The following is a 15,697-nucleotide window of genomic DNA, read 5'->3' on the forward strand; positions in this document are numbered from 1 at the left end:
GAGCCATCTTTACTCTAAGGATTGACAACCTGGATGATTAATGTACTGCTCCCATGTCATAAATAACCTCTTAGCTGGAGCTTATTAATGATGCAGTAGCTTTGTGCCTCCTGGTGTGACAAAATGACTATTACTCTACAGTACTACAGTGATGAGTGGTGATTGAAAATACATCTCGGCGGGTGGTTTGACAAACGTTGTTTTGAGATGGCAATGGCGGTTGGTTGTTGACCAAAGGTTGTAGCCATTAATTCTTTGAGTTTTTGGACACTTGAAACAATGTGGTAGGGACTCCTGACTTGTTGTCATCAATAAGGATTTAATGTGGTGAACACATATTTCATGGGTCAGGCAAAAACATGGCAGGTGAAGGTGAAAAAAGAGCTGATGCGCGTTTCAACCGTAGTCTTTATCAAGGCTGTGAAGGGTGGTGTGGAGACGTGTTGGTTGTGCAATGCATATCGGCGCAGCACTTATAGGTCATTAATTATATACAATTGGTTTACAGAATAATTGGTCACATATCACATTGGGTGACGTTGTGTGAGTTGTGGTGGTAGTGACAAATTAATGGCAATTTCAAAGTAGTACAAGTGTGAATGCATTGAGACATTTGTCAAGTGACAAAAGGGCAAATTGCATGAGTGTCAAAGTACCAAGGAGAGAAGAACGGGAGGGTAAGGTGGGAAGCAAGGAGAAGAGGATTAGATTACATAGGAACTGTCTGAGCTGGTTAGTGTAGATGTGTAGATAAAGAGGGCTGGTGCTTACCAGAAGAATAGTAGTTGATCCTGAGTAGGAATAGAGCACCTGGAGAGATCACCCAATGATGAGGGGCGGTGGGCTGGATAGCCAATCTGGGGGAAAGATAACCAATGTTTGAGAGAGGAAACTGCAGCACACATCAGTACACCTAACCCGCGACTCCTGATCTTAGACAAGCCTGGGACCACCAACACACCACGTGACAATCGCAACATCCCGCACATGGATTCAGCATCTCTTGCATGGCTGGGACAGGTGGTTCCAACCTCTCACACATGGGCAATTAGCAGCCTCACACTTCAACCAAGACCATGTTTATCCCACCCCTGCCGCAGCACGACACACATTCGTGTTCAAAATCTGCTTCACAACTGGCAGGCTCTCTGGGCCCCCTTCACTTCCTGTGACGGAATCTTACGATTGAGTCACGCACTTTTCCACACCGACTCCACGCACTTGCGCAACCAACGGCACACCCATCCGTCCATCTCACGGCCCATGCTAGTGAATCAGCCTAGTTACCACCTGCCACCACGCCCCCCTTTTGCTTCTCACCGCCCACCACCCTTGGTTGGACTTATTAATGGGAACCGGCTTCCTCTCTCAAACATTGGTTATCTTTCCCCCAGATTAGCTATCCAGCCCACCACCCCTTATCATTGGGAGGTCTCGCCAGGCGCTCTATTCCTACTCAGGATCAACTACCATTCTTCTGGTAAGCACCAGCACTCTTTATTTACACATCTACACTAACCAGCTCATACAGTTCCTCTGTAATCTAATCCTCTTCTCCTTGCTTCCCACCTTACCCTCCCGTTCTTCTCTCCTTGGTACTTTTACACTCATGCAATTTACCCTTTTGTCACTTGACAAATGTCTCAATGTTAAAATGTAACTAGAACAAGAGAGTCCACACTGCTGTGGGTTTGATTAATAATTAGTTCAAGTAACAAGTTATTTGTCAAGGTGTACTGCAAAGGTATCACTCAAAATTTTAGGCTGTAACAGACTCTGAAAGCAAGCAGGGTAGTCTGATGATTGAAAAACCATATAGAATATGTTTATTTAACAAAGAAACAGTTGTGCAAATACATAAACAACTAAACATAAAGCAATATAACAAACATATAAATGCATTTGTTCAATGGTTTGAAGGTTAATAGTCAAAAAAAGAAACACCAAACGCAAAACACAAAAACTTAAACATAGCTTTTTGAACAAAGAAAACAAAAGAGAATTCTAAAAGAAACTGGACAACAAGCTGCCAACTGTATGGTGGCCTAGATCCCAGCCAATATTCTTATTTATGGCTTGTATTGGGCCACTGCAAAAACAAGTTGTTCTCAAAAGAGTTGACAAGAGTAGAATTAGTTCTATGTCGTATGATTTTCTGACAGGTCTGCCTACGTGTGCGTGTCAAAAATTAGTGACATAAACAGTAAATTTAAATTGACATCGTTAGACCACGTTTCGGCAAAAGTGCCACCTGTCTGGCTAATAGTTCCATGACATAGTTAAAGATGCCTTCCTCAGGGCGAAATACCATACAACAACTGGACCCTGCGGGGAAGCAGACATAAACAAAGTAAATAATGTGAAAGAGATTAACCCTTTCTATTCAACTACCCATATTGCTTGAAGAGAAAGTAAAACGCCCAAAGGCATAAAAATTACCAAGTCAATTTGCTGTGGGTTAGTAGAGATAGCCAGGCGCAAAAGTGAGCCAGGAATCCCAGCGCAGAGCGTCTGGGCGGGTGGAAGCGGGGTGAACACGCGGCAGGGCTGCATCAAAAGACAAGGGGCCACATCGGAGAAAACACGCTCTCTGGCAATTAAAATAAAAGAAGTTTTAGAAACAAGGGTGCATGAATGAAGCTGCATAGGTAATATGTTGAAAAATAGGTGACTACCTTTCGCAAAAGTGCTTAGTGGGGAACGCTGGAATAAATGGATTCCTAATATTGCGTTCCGCAAAGTATCTGGGATGACTTCTAAGGTCCGTCAGTTGTCATCAAATTAAGTGGACTTAAAAAATTAAAATTAGAAAGGGCATCTGAGTATACATGGTTTTAGAGAACCTTTTTTGAATGCTACGTGTCTCATTGAAAAAATGGCATGTGCCTACCTTGAAGGAAACGGGGGTGCATCCAACTGGCAGTTAGCTGAGTTGCTTCCTGCGGAGGGCAGATAGCCTCTTCCCTACAGAGGGGAAAGCGGAAATGGCTGTCTCTGAACAGAAAGAGAGAAAAGAATGCAAATGGAGGCATAAAGAGTACTCCCTGCAACCGTATCGAAACAGTTAGATACAGAGATAAACAGGATTACGTGTGTGACTAGTCGCAGTTGCTTGGAGACAAATGCTCCTTACCAATGTTAAAATTTACCTGTTTGCATTCACCCTTATGCTACTTTGAAATTGCCATTAATTTGTCACTACCACCACAACTCACACACCGTCTCCCCAATGTGATATGTGACCAATTATTCTGCATACCAATAGTATATAATTAATGACCTATGACTGCTGCGCCGATATGCTTTGCACAACCAACACGTCTCCACACCACCCTTCACAGCCTTGATAAACGGTACGTTCGAAACGCATATCGGCTCTTGGTTCACCTTCACCTGGCATGTTTTTGCCTGACCCATGAAATATGTGTTCACCACATTAAATCCTCATTGATGACAACTTGTCAGGAGTCCCTTCCACATTATTTCAAGTGTCCAAAAACTCAAAGAATTAACGGCTACAACCTTTGGTCAACAACCAACCACCATCGCCATCTCAAAACAAGGTTTGTCACACCACCCAAGAACTAACCCCCGGGGAACATTGGAGTTCTGGTTCCCTGACAAACCATGTAGCATGATTCAGGTATTATTATTATTATTATTATTATTATTATTATTATTATTATTATTATTTATTTATTTATTTATTTATTTATTTATAGAGCGCTTCACACCAAGGTTGCCCATCAACTAAGTCTTGTCGGTAGCACAGGGGACCGCCTTCCCTTTCAACTCCAACCAACGAACCCACAACTTGAATGGTACTTCTCCTTCGTATTGTTAAGGCTAGCCTGTCCGAGGGTAGGCTATACTCTTCAAGAGGGATGTGATCTAGCAAAGAAGCATCCACACAACAATAGTACCGGGGCACCAAAATAATGGACATGTCAAACCAATTAAAGTTCTATTAAATCTTCTATAAAAAATAGGAGATTTAATTAAACAAAATATACAAACACATCATTAACATCATTAATCACCCACCCCTGTAATGGAAGACACAGAATATACAGACTTTTGAATGAAAGGAGGGACTCTGTTTCTGAAGGGGTGTAAGGAACTGGTCTCCGGTGTTCCGCAGGAACTGGTGCTGGCTCCACGGATGCCAGTGAGGGTAGACACTAGAGTGTGCAACAAATTCCTATATACCTGTGTCATTCTAAACACTACGGGACAAGGGGATTGGGATAAAACCACAACATCATGGTTGAATCCGTTGGTCAACTGAGTTCAAATCCCAAACTCTCCTATAATCACCTCTCATAACCTTGTTTCCCTGTTTACCTGATATGTCTCCACTTGACCCCCATCAGGGCTTGAGCATCTCAACTTTGGTGTTTAACTGGCATTTCTTCTCATGGAAATACTCTAATGTTCCATTGAACTAGGTTCCATTTTAAGCTTCTATTTTCTTCAAGAGTTCACTGTTTTCTCTGCTCCGTACATGCTAACGTTCTCTCTTCTCTCTTCTCTAAGAGTTCATAGCATTTAACTTTAACTCTGTCTTTGGTGTCTCGCCCTTTTGCTTTCAATACTTTTCTGTCACTCAATCCTTCTTCTGAGATTTCTCTATTTGGTCTCCTGCTTTTGCTCTGATCTACATATTGTTATTTTCATATATATATTTACACTTGCAATAACAAATCAACATATATCTCTGCTTTTCTAAACGAATCTCCTTGACTTCTTGTTGTGCAAATGTTTCTTCAGTTGGCCTTTTTTGGAATTGTGAGAAAAAACAATTTGGTAGTGATCTGGGTATCGAGGTAGTCTCTCTGCTTTAGTCATGCAGCTTTAGACTAGTGTTCACACGTATGCTAGCAGCGTTCCTGCTTTCGTCTTTTTGGACTACGCGACAATTGACGTGTGATTTACTATTTTCCTCTGCACTTTAGCGTGTCATTTATTATCTTAATGTGTGGTTGTTATACATTTTACTTCCTGAATATCTATGTCTGTCGGATATTTCATATTGCCATTAGATTAATTGATGTGTGGTACTTACCCTTGATAATATGGAATTTTCAAAATGGCATCTTTAGTTGTATTCTGACACTTAAGTATTTCTTTTCTTGCATTTCAACACATGCTGTATGATTTCACAGCAGGAAATTTAGTGTTCATCTCTGTAAATATTTCATGCTGTCTTTTGCATTATAACAATTGCCTGAGCAAGCCCTGTTATAGGACGGAACGCGTGGCTACTATAATCTTTTCATAGTTGTTAATTTTCCTCTGCCGTTGCAAGCAGTCTTTTAATAATGGGAAATAATTCTCAATAAATCTGCATTTTCTTGCACTTTCTGCACTCTAAAGATGTGTTCCCAGATCTCTTTTTAGCCGCTTCTTCTGTCGTGTGAGCTTTATCAACACCAGGAGTGCAGTGTTGCTTGCATTTTCAATACTGTGCGGCTTCACTGTTCACGGAGGCACCCACTACTCATATGAGGCTGTGCATGCTGTTGAAGCTTTTTGTTTTTGGACTATACATATCATAATGCAGCGGTCACCGTGCTGTAGTTAAGGGGAGTGACATAAACCATAGGAAATCCCAAAATTCGGTTGCTAATAACTTTTGACTTGCATGATGGATTTGGTGGATATTTTCCAAACAAAAATTGGGTACGGGGGAACCCAGACTGGATATTATGGGAAGGATTTGTTAAAAAATTAAAAATATATTAAGTATGCACCAAAACGCTGTTTTTGGCCTACTCCCATTCATTTTCCCATAGAGAAAAAGTCTACATTTTATCAAGCCGAAGCACAAAATCCGCTCGAGGGAATTGGACTAAATAAGAAACAACTTGGGCACGAAGCGTTGACTTAATTTCCAGGAGAGGTTTGGGGTTATTCCATTCAGTCGTTTTAAAAATATTTGATGGGTAATAGGGTGCCCCCTTCTCCCAATAATATAGCTATACCTCCCATGGTGCTTTGCAGCATAGAGGCTTTTCGGAAATGAAAACCCTTACATTTTTTTTTTATTGCTCGATGTGAATGATTACCGTGGTAATATCGGAGGAATGCAAAAAAAGCTGTTTGGAGAAGTACAAAGGTTGAAATTGCATCAGGCTAGAGGTGGGCAGGCGGAAAAAGGACATCATGTGAAGTTGGGGGTGGTCTGGGGAGCCTGTTACAGTTTGGACATTTTAGCATTATTGGGGGAATACTGTGGGAATCTCGCAAGATTACCACGAGAATAACGCATGACGTGCTTGAAAACGAAAATGTGTCACACGAAGCAAAGAGAGAAAGGGTGTGATGGGAGGGGGCCAGGCAGTTAAAAATCAACTGAGGTGGTTGGGGGGACTTAGGGAAAAGGGAGGAGGCACACGGGGAGCTCCTCTGAGGAATTTCTAATTTTCTAGCGTTATCGTAGTAATTAGCAATGAGAGTACCGCAATATTACAGTGGTAGTTATCGGGGGATTATCGGGGGGAATGGAAACTGAGGAAAGAAATAATTGGGGGACATCTGTTGTGATCACATCTACTAGGCAGGGTGAAATGGGTCTTTGTGACAGTGGCCCTGGCCAGTAGGCCCCAGAGAAACCTATTGGGGCCACATGTACAGCGGCCACTCTCCAAGTCAAGTGGACTTGAAACAAACCTAGTTTATTAAAATAGTCGTCCAAAGGCTGTGCTCAATGGCCAGGGCCAAAGGCCATGACTAGTGAGCCCCACAGAAACCTATTGGTGTAACATGTGCAGCGGCCACTCTTCAAGTTGAAGATGAGTGGGCTTGAAAGAAACGTAGTTTATTGAAATATACGGCAAAGGCTGTGGCCACGGTCGAAGGCCATGGCTAGTGGCCCTTGAGTAAACTATGGTATAACAAAACCCTTGACATTCATTGAAACAACTATAGTAAAGGGAGAGTTAAGGTGATCAGATTTAATGCAACAAAACCCTTGAAATTCAGCGGATGTGGGAAGTGATCATCTTAACTCAACATTCCCCCTGTTCCAAAGCCTATAAGCATATAGATAACAGATAGGATTCACAATGACAAAGAAATGTAGAGGCTGGCAAGGTAGCTCAGTCAGATGAGCGTTTGCTGCTGTGATCTATGTGCGATCTGCAGGTTGCAGGTTTGAATCCTGGCAAGGCCAACTCAGCTTTTCCTCATTTCGATGTTGATAAATGAGTATCAACTCCGGTTGGGTAATACTACATGTATATGTTCTTTGTAAAGTCGTTTAGAGTAAGCGCTATATTAATAACAGATCATTACAACCTATGGGTCATGAAGGGGGGACGCTGATTTTGGATAATCATCACTTCCCACATCCAGCTCAGTTTATGTGGAGGTAACTTGTGCATATTTACTAAAAGGACTTATGATTAAAAAAAAGGAATGCGGAAGTAAAAAAAAGAACATACATTATAGCGGAACTACTGCCAAAGGCAAAAGTACTGCAAAGACGAAAACATGCAAATAACCCCAAGAAAACAAAAAAATCAACATTTCTGGGAAATAATTACTGAAAAATACACAACACCCACAATCACCACACAGTCATCTGTGGGGAGAATGGACACACAAACCTCAACACACATCCCATAACACACCACAGAACACATCAAACACACGTACTGCCACATCATACGTGGAACCACTACAACCATCCCGAACAATTAACAGCACCCCATCCTAAACACACACACAACGTCAGCAAACAAGCAAACATCCAACACAAACAAGGACAAATCAACCCATACAGCGACAATGCAATTCAGCACGCACAACATGATGCCATATGTCCTGATATGAAGCTGAAGGCACACAGCACCACTCCACGCCTCCCAACTCAGGAGATGTATCCCTGTTACCTAGTGACAGCGCTCTATACCCATCAATGACACAATGCTGCTGCTGCACACCAGCCAAGGAGGAGACGGAGGGAGCAGGTCTTCCACACAAGGGTCTCCCTCTTTGGCATGGCCGATGCAAAGGAAGGTGTACTAAAGGTATTGCTTCTCTCTGCACATCCTCATGGACATGTTGCAGGAGTGGGAGGGTGATTTGCACCCCACCACCGGCCATTTGTATTCCTTTGGCGCACATGTGAAGCTCCTGGCCGCCCTGCATTTCTTCACCACTGGCTCTTTCCAGAGGACCAGTGGCATCAATGCAGGCATCTCCAAGGCCACTCAGTCACGCTCCCTGCACCTTGTGGCATGCATTATATCAAGCAGCCAACGCCATGTCCACATGCACTCGACCCAGGACGAACAAAGACAGGTGGCCTGCGGATTCAACACGATCCACCGATTCCCCAGGTCATTGGTGCCATTGACTGCACACATGTCGCACTATGCTCCTCCCACCCCAAGGCCAATGCTTACATGTACTGGAACTAGTACTGCCTGCACTCCATCAACACTCAATTGGTCTGCAATGCCGTTGAGCTGTTCATGAATGTGCATGCCAATTTCCCAGCTCCGTCCATGATAGCCACATATTCCGGTTTTCAAGCTTGTGTGCGCAGTTGGAAGCCGGACACTATAGGCATATGTTGCTGATAGGGAAGTACTCTAACTCCCACCTTATTCCACCACACACACGCAGCCACCACACACACACGCAGCCATGAACCCACACAAAGCAGCACAGGCACATGACCATCGCAACACATGCACACCATCACTGGGTCCACACAAAGCCAAATAGCACGCATCCAACACGGCACATGAAGGAACAGACAATGCACCATTCATGTCCTTCCTGACGCAGGTGATGCCAGTTATCCATTGCGTCCCTACCTCATGACAGCCTACAGGCAGCCCACCAGTACTCAACCTGAAAGATACAAATAGCACACCGGGCCACCAGGGGCATAATTGAGTGGTCCATAGGCCTCCTGAAGTCACAATTCATATGCCTAGATCACTCGGAGGTGTTCTCCTGTACAGGCCAGATGTTGTGTGCAACATCCTACATGCCTGTTGCAGTGTGCTAAGGTGTACATGCAGACCTAGTGCCTGACCTCAGGCCAGAGCAACGTACCAGGCCACCGACAAGTGGGGGGGGGCAAGTGTGACAGCAGCATGAGTAAGGGAGCAGCTGGGCAACTGCTTCTGCACATGAGCATGCATGCTGCCAGGAAGGAACAGTGACTGCACACAATATGGTGTCTATGATGAAAGGATGGTATGTGCCAGGCACGACCTGCACCCACTGACCTGCCTGAGACACCCTTGGAGACAGACATCTGGCCATCCCAACACATAGCAAACATGCACGCCTCCACACACACACAGGCCTGCAGTGAATGAAAAAACAATGGACAGATACTTACAACCATTCTGGCACGCCAGTACTGCACATCCCCCAAAACACATAAGGGATGATTATGGAGTAAGCAAGGATCAACAGCAACTCCATTGCACACATCAGCACTCATACCACCACGTACCACTCAGCAAAACTGTATCCAGCATCAGTGTCCACATTTAAACCTACACCACCCCACATGCGGCCTACATGACATGTCACACATGACCAAACGTCTGCAAGCCATACCCACAACAATGACCAATAGGGCACGGCACAATGTGACACAACTACAGTCCAGACACTCCCTAGCACCTTAGCTAATACATCACACTGTAGCACCAACATAAATATATTGACTGACTTGACGTGCCATGCATAAAGCAGAGAATACGCCCTCCCTGGCAGAACATCCGCCACCCACCCGTCGTCCAGAAGCAGGCAACACCAAGAATGCACTATATAACACTAACTCACAAGGCACTTGCGCAGGGCAAAGGCACACTGGGGCACATCAGAGAGCTCACATGGGGAAAAACGTATTAGCATATTGCATGGATGTGGTGTCTTTATGCATGCCCAGAACCTCAGCCACAATGACATCACACACACGCATGGCCAACTATTGTTGGACAGGAAACTGCATTCAATCGGACCAGGAGTCTCAAAGTTCACCATGGGGAGAGCAAAGCAAACATCCCACCACCCAAAATTGCACCAAGAACAACTGGAACAGTGTGTGACTGCAACTTTGGGTGCACAGATGATCGACCACGGCCTGGTGAAGTGACAACAAGCACCCAAGGAGATGCACTGGTCTCCCCAAGTACAAAGTCGGAAGGCAGACACAACATCAAAGCAATGGGGTTGGGGGGACACGGGTGAGCTGAATGTGAATTCCAAACCGACATCACCAAGGAACAGCCGGGGGATGCACTGATGACATAAGACCCTGTAACTGCAGGCCACGACCAGCTGAAAGTCATATAGTAACAACGTGTGCAACCACAGAGAATTCACACCTCATGATGACACTACATGGCTGGCTTTGAGGACACTGATAGTGAGGGCTGGTGGTGAACTGCAAATGCTGATGCACAGTCAATACCTGCACCACCTGGCATGAGAGATCAGGGGGGAGGCACTACTTGAAACAACGTTAACATACCAGTAAGGCTCACCCACACTGTGGCAAGTACTCCACTTTACCCACATAAGGATGTACAGCACCATATCCACCCACTGCAGACAATATCTCGCCCCATATGTGAGCCTCCAATATCCCTCCACCCAAAATGACCGAAACAGCACAAGTGTTATCATCAGTATACTAGCTTACCTGATGTAGGACACCGCCCCAGACGACATGTCGTAAAGCACCATGACACATTCACCGGCAGATTGCAAAAGGACATGTGCATGAACCCCATGAGATGACACATCTCTCCACAATGCCACTTGTACCACCACCCCTGCATAGCCAGTCAGCATGCATGTAAGAGAAGCTGCAAGTAGCCATGTTAATGCACCAGAGCACCAGCATGAGCAGCAACCACTATGTCTGACATGTTACTGGTGCCAGGGGCGACTGTACACTTTATTGAAAATCACACTGATAGCATCACAGAGGCAGGACGAGTGTGTCAGTCACCGTGCATAGCACTGCATGCAGGCAAATCAGTCCATACTTGTAACTGTGCTTAATCAACAATGAGCAACAAAAGGACAGGTGAGTAACTGACACGTCTCGGAAAAATCAATTTTCTGGGACAAATTTTCGGCAACAGCGACGGACAGAAGCAATGTATCTAGGGACATTGAGGGGGAATGCATAGTCAGAAACCAACATGAGACATAGGATCCCATCCTTTCCCACAGCTTGCAGCAAAACACATGAATGGAGCCATGCTAGGAAAGAAGTGTTCTTGCATCAGATGTAGAAGTCCCAAAGGATAGACTCATGTGCCCTGTGCACGGGTCCCACGCTTGAAACACATACAGGCGTATGTTCATGGAAGGGCTCACACTGCACACACTCCTTCATTGTGGTGTAAAGGAGCAGCTGCTTGCCTCTGCAGGAAACCCTGCCCCCCACCTCCCATATGTTGCAGACGTGAGATCATGCTGTGTTTGACACCTGCAGTTGTGCCAATACCGCAGCGTGTGTTTGAGAGAAGATACCCATTGAGACAACCTTACCAAATGTATCCTCGAAGTGATGATAACCCGAGGGAGGAACTCCCTGAAGGAATATGAGAAGGAGCAGAAAAAATAAGTCATTGACGTCCCAAAAAGTATGCACGACGTCTCGGGATACTGACTAAAGAGAATGTATGGATCCTAAAGAAACTAATGACAAAGTAAGGAATCGAGTGAACTCGCAAACATAAAGGAAGAAGATTACACGTGCACAAAGTGCTGCAGAAAATCAACCGTTCAATAATTAATTGTACAGAAGTTGAAACGCAAGGTAGACCAAGTCATCATAGAAGCTGGCTACATATAGTGATTAGAATGCAGGCAAAGCCACCATTGTATAGAAGCTGGACATCGGTATCATGAATTTAGTAAGCCACGACCCATGAAGCGGGAAGGGAAAGCTGTGTTGCAGCAAGAATAAGCAAAATCGTGGAGCTGCAAGATGAGGTTGTCTGGCCTGAAGTCAAAACTGAAGCAGCCAAGGTCAGCTATCTATTCTGGAAAGGAGCAAACATGCGAAGGATGAATCATTCCTTGTTAAGGTGAAAAGAAAGAACACCAAGAGTGCCAAGTTTAATTCATTTAGAGCATTTAAAAACCTGCTAAATGGACCAAATCGTTCTCTCCTGTCACATGAGCCAAGTATGAAAATAGAGTTCGAACTTGGAGCCCCAGAACACGATAGCGAGTGCTCTCACTCCCATGTATTCTAAAAGACAAGGATACTTTGCAAGGCCAATTTCAAAGACAATCTTCATGGCAGAAGGCATGGGTGATGAGAGGTGCTGGGCTAATTGGACAGGGAGGTAGTGTCATGCTCCATCTCCTTGCACCTGGGTCTGGGCTTACGTGCTGCTAAGTGAACCGAATGTTGCAGACCTGGCACAAGCATGCCAACCCATTGAAGTGGTTCATATAAGGACCTTATAGTTTGAAAACTAATGAGAAACTGTGTATCTAACGTTTCTGAAGATTACATGTTTTAGAGGTAGGCATATGTTGTCCACCTGATAGTGAGCAGCCAATTACAATCCTAGTTCCTATAGAGAGTATACTTAGATGTTCCCTTTAAGCCAATCCCGACCCTTAGTAGGTTTTTCACTATTTCCACGTCATATGACATCACCTCTGATGTATTTTTTAAATAAAAGCTATTTTTTGTGTGAAGATCGCAGAGAGAAATCAAGCGTACTTCCATTGATGTTCGTTGTAACTCCCTGTTTTAGATAATTGTTAATAAAACAGTACTTTGCCATCTTCCTGAGTTGGTTCGGTTATTTGGACTCAGAATGTATCTGTGTGATCCCATCCATTACATATGCACGTTCCTAAAGGGCCCTAAACTCATTGGGACACATGGGTACATGCATACTCGCAATGTACCCACCTGTAGTCCGATTATATCCTGAAGTGCAACAGCCTGATGTCCACGGAACACCCCTTCCCGACCCTCTCTGTGCAAAATACTATCAGGATGGAACAGGACGCCCATATTCATAGTCTTCCAGCGAAGGACTAATGACCCCCACACAATTTCTAACAAACCATCAAATGTACAACGCCCTCTTCACTTACCAGTTGAAGTAGACTGCAATAAACAGTGCGTTCTTCACTGTTGCAGTAAAGCCTTTCAACACAAAACCCACAAGGTTGGAGAAAACAAGACTTCATTTACCTTATCGACATAGCTGGAAAGTCCAAGGTCAGTGTGTACTCCCAGGATGTAAGCAGGCCTTGGCAGATGCGTGCAGGAATGCATGGCACCTAACACCATCCTGCACACCCACCCCTCACCAACCCCATTTCAATACCATGCGCATTACCCATCCACGTGGGAACTGCCTTTGCAGCACTTACTGTTTCACCCGTGCGGGACGTATCGCAAGATGATGCTGACCCAATGTGTCCTTATGTGTCCCTGCGTGGCAAGGGGAAGAAAGAGGAGGTTGAGGTGGTGTTCGTGGGGGATAGTGAATATGAGGGTTCCGATGGACACAATAGGGAAAATTAAATACAAAAACTGGTCTCCCTCTGACCCGTCATATTCAGTATCCCACATGACTTCTACCTCAAACTCCTCTTCCTTCACCTTGCCATGCAGGGGCCGCTGGGTTGGCGGGATGGAGAAAAAAGAGAAGGAGGTGCCTGCTCTTTGTCCGCGCTGGCAACCCCTGTGCATAGGAGGAGTCAAAGTGGCTAAGAGCGCAGGGGACCTGTGCGGCAAAGGGGCTGTCTGTGTCTGCGACAGTTGTTGGATAACACAGACAGCATTCTTAATCGCCCCCAATTTCACTCTATCCACGCTCAATTCTGCTCTCAGCCCTGCAACCTCCTCCCTCGGTGCACTCTGTTCCTGGAGCTGTCGCTCCCCTGCATCCCTCATCTCCTCCTGCAATTATATATGGTGACATTATGTATGGGGACGGGTTGCGGGGATGTCCCCTGCTCCCATTTAAAAAAAAAAAACAGGAGTTGCGGATGTCCCCCACATGTTCAATGTAATAATGTCTCTTCGAAAAACTGCTACTTTTTTTGTAAAGGGCCATTTTTGCCGGGGCATTATTACATGGAACCACCCTGATGTCCTTCACGACCTCCAGCAACTGTCCACACTGCCACCTTCAGGTTTGGGGACCTGAGCCATGGTGACATCAGGCTGGTCCCCTGTAGGTGCAGTGGCAGCGGTCGCTAGTGGCGGGCACAGTTGGCTCCATAGTAAATGGGAACATCTATCTAAATTCACCCGCCAACATCAATTGATAACATCATCATATCAACTCTGAACCCCACGCACTCCCCACTCACAAGTAGTCTAAAGACAGACTAAAAGAAAATCAGCCTGGCCTTTCATATATCTTGCACGGCTGAGCAAAGCAGCCCTAACATATTCACACAGGTTATAAATAAAATCTGCATCATTACAATTCATAATATACCGCATTGCCAGCCCTCAATGCCAAATACTGTTCTTGATAAAAAATATACTTTGAATAATTTCTTACGCAGATCCATAAAACACTTAGAGATCATCAAAAAATGGCATAAATAGGCCAGAGCAGCCATCTCACAAAAGCAAAGAGGAATAGCTTCTGCCCTCCCCATTTAATACGAGCATTTAGGGGGAGCATGTTTAAATGGATCATCACAACAAATCTTCGGCAGTCAAGCAATATAATATTACACACCTCACCTCCCACCAGTGTATCACCTCTGAGGGTGGCAAACAATCTAAGCAAATCCATGCTGCATACCACTCTCATGTCCCCCTCCTGGTCGACCCATAAAACTCTTTGCCTTTAGGGATGTGAAGTTAGTTTTCTTCAACGTTTTTCACAACAAATAACCCACACTTCCTAAGTAATTTCCAACCTGCATTTTACCACCTATAACCAGGGTAGGTGGGTGACCTTACAAATTCTCCTAATACATTTTATATGTTTGCATTCTCAGTTTTCCCCCTAAAGAAATCTTCATAAAAAAGGTTGTTGTCTGCCCCACTCCAGCAGGTGTCGAAGGGCACAGACATGCTGCATGCAGGGCAGCAGGAAGGGGACACTCAGTGCACACTTTAAAAAAAAATAATGTAATTGATTTTTATTAACATTTTCTTACAACCATAACGCACTTAAATCAAATGACATTAAACATATGCATCAATACTTTTCACATTTTCCCCCATAACTCCCCAACCCCACTCTCCTTTAACTGCCTGCTTATTTCGCAATTGTATTAAATTATACTTCCTCGGTTCCAACCAGCGTTTCTTGTGTTGCGTCCACCTCCTCATTTTGATTGAACAGAGTCACTGTCAGGGCAGTCCATTGGTACATATCTGTTCCCAGGTCCAGACTCTGTTCCCCCAGCGCTTTTTCCCACACTCCCGGTCCGCCTCAGACCTTTTCTGGAGATCTCCCCACCACCTGTCTATGCAGGGCTCCTTAGTAGCCTTCCAATGCATGGCTATGCTTAGCTTAACTGATATGTAGATCAAGTTTTTCCTCTTTACAAGGGGCTTTTGATTTGTGTGCTTCCTGAACAGGCCCAGCAAACACGCCTCCGGGGACCCGATATTCAGAGTCATACCCCCTCGAGCCACTTTACTCACCACCCTCTCCCAAAAGCCCTGCACCACCCTGCATTACCAAAACATGTGTATCAG

At 44.8% G+C, this 15,697-nt stretch overlaps 1 protein-coding gene across 1 annotated transcript in view; it reads left to right on the plus strand.

Moving 5' to 3' along the window:
- TTLL10 (tubulin tyrosine ligase like 10) overlaps positions 1 to 15,697 on the plus strand; it is a 1,071,284-nt gene that overhangs the window by 927,233 nt on the left and 128,354 nt on the right. The gene's annotated exons all lie outside the window — the stretch shown is intronic.

The sequence above is a fragment of the Ambystoma mexicanum genome, chromosome 8 (genome assembly GCF_040938575.1).
Source record: "Ambystoma mexicanum isolate Mex_15411 chromosome 8, UKY_AmexF1_1, whole genome shotgun sequence".
NCBI lineage: Eukaryota > Metazoa > Chordata > Amphibia > Caudata > Ambystomatidae > Ambystoma > Ambystoma mexicanum.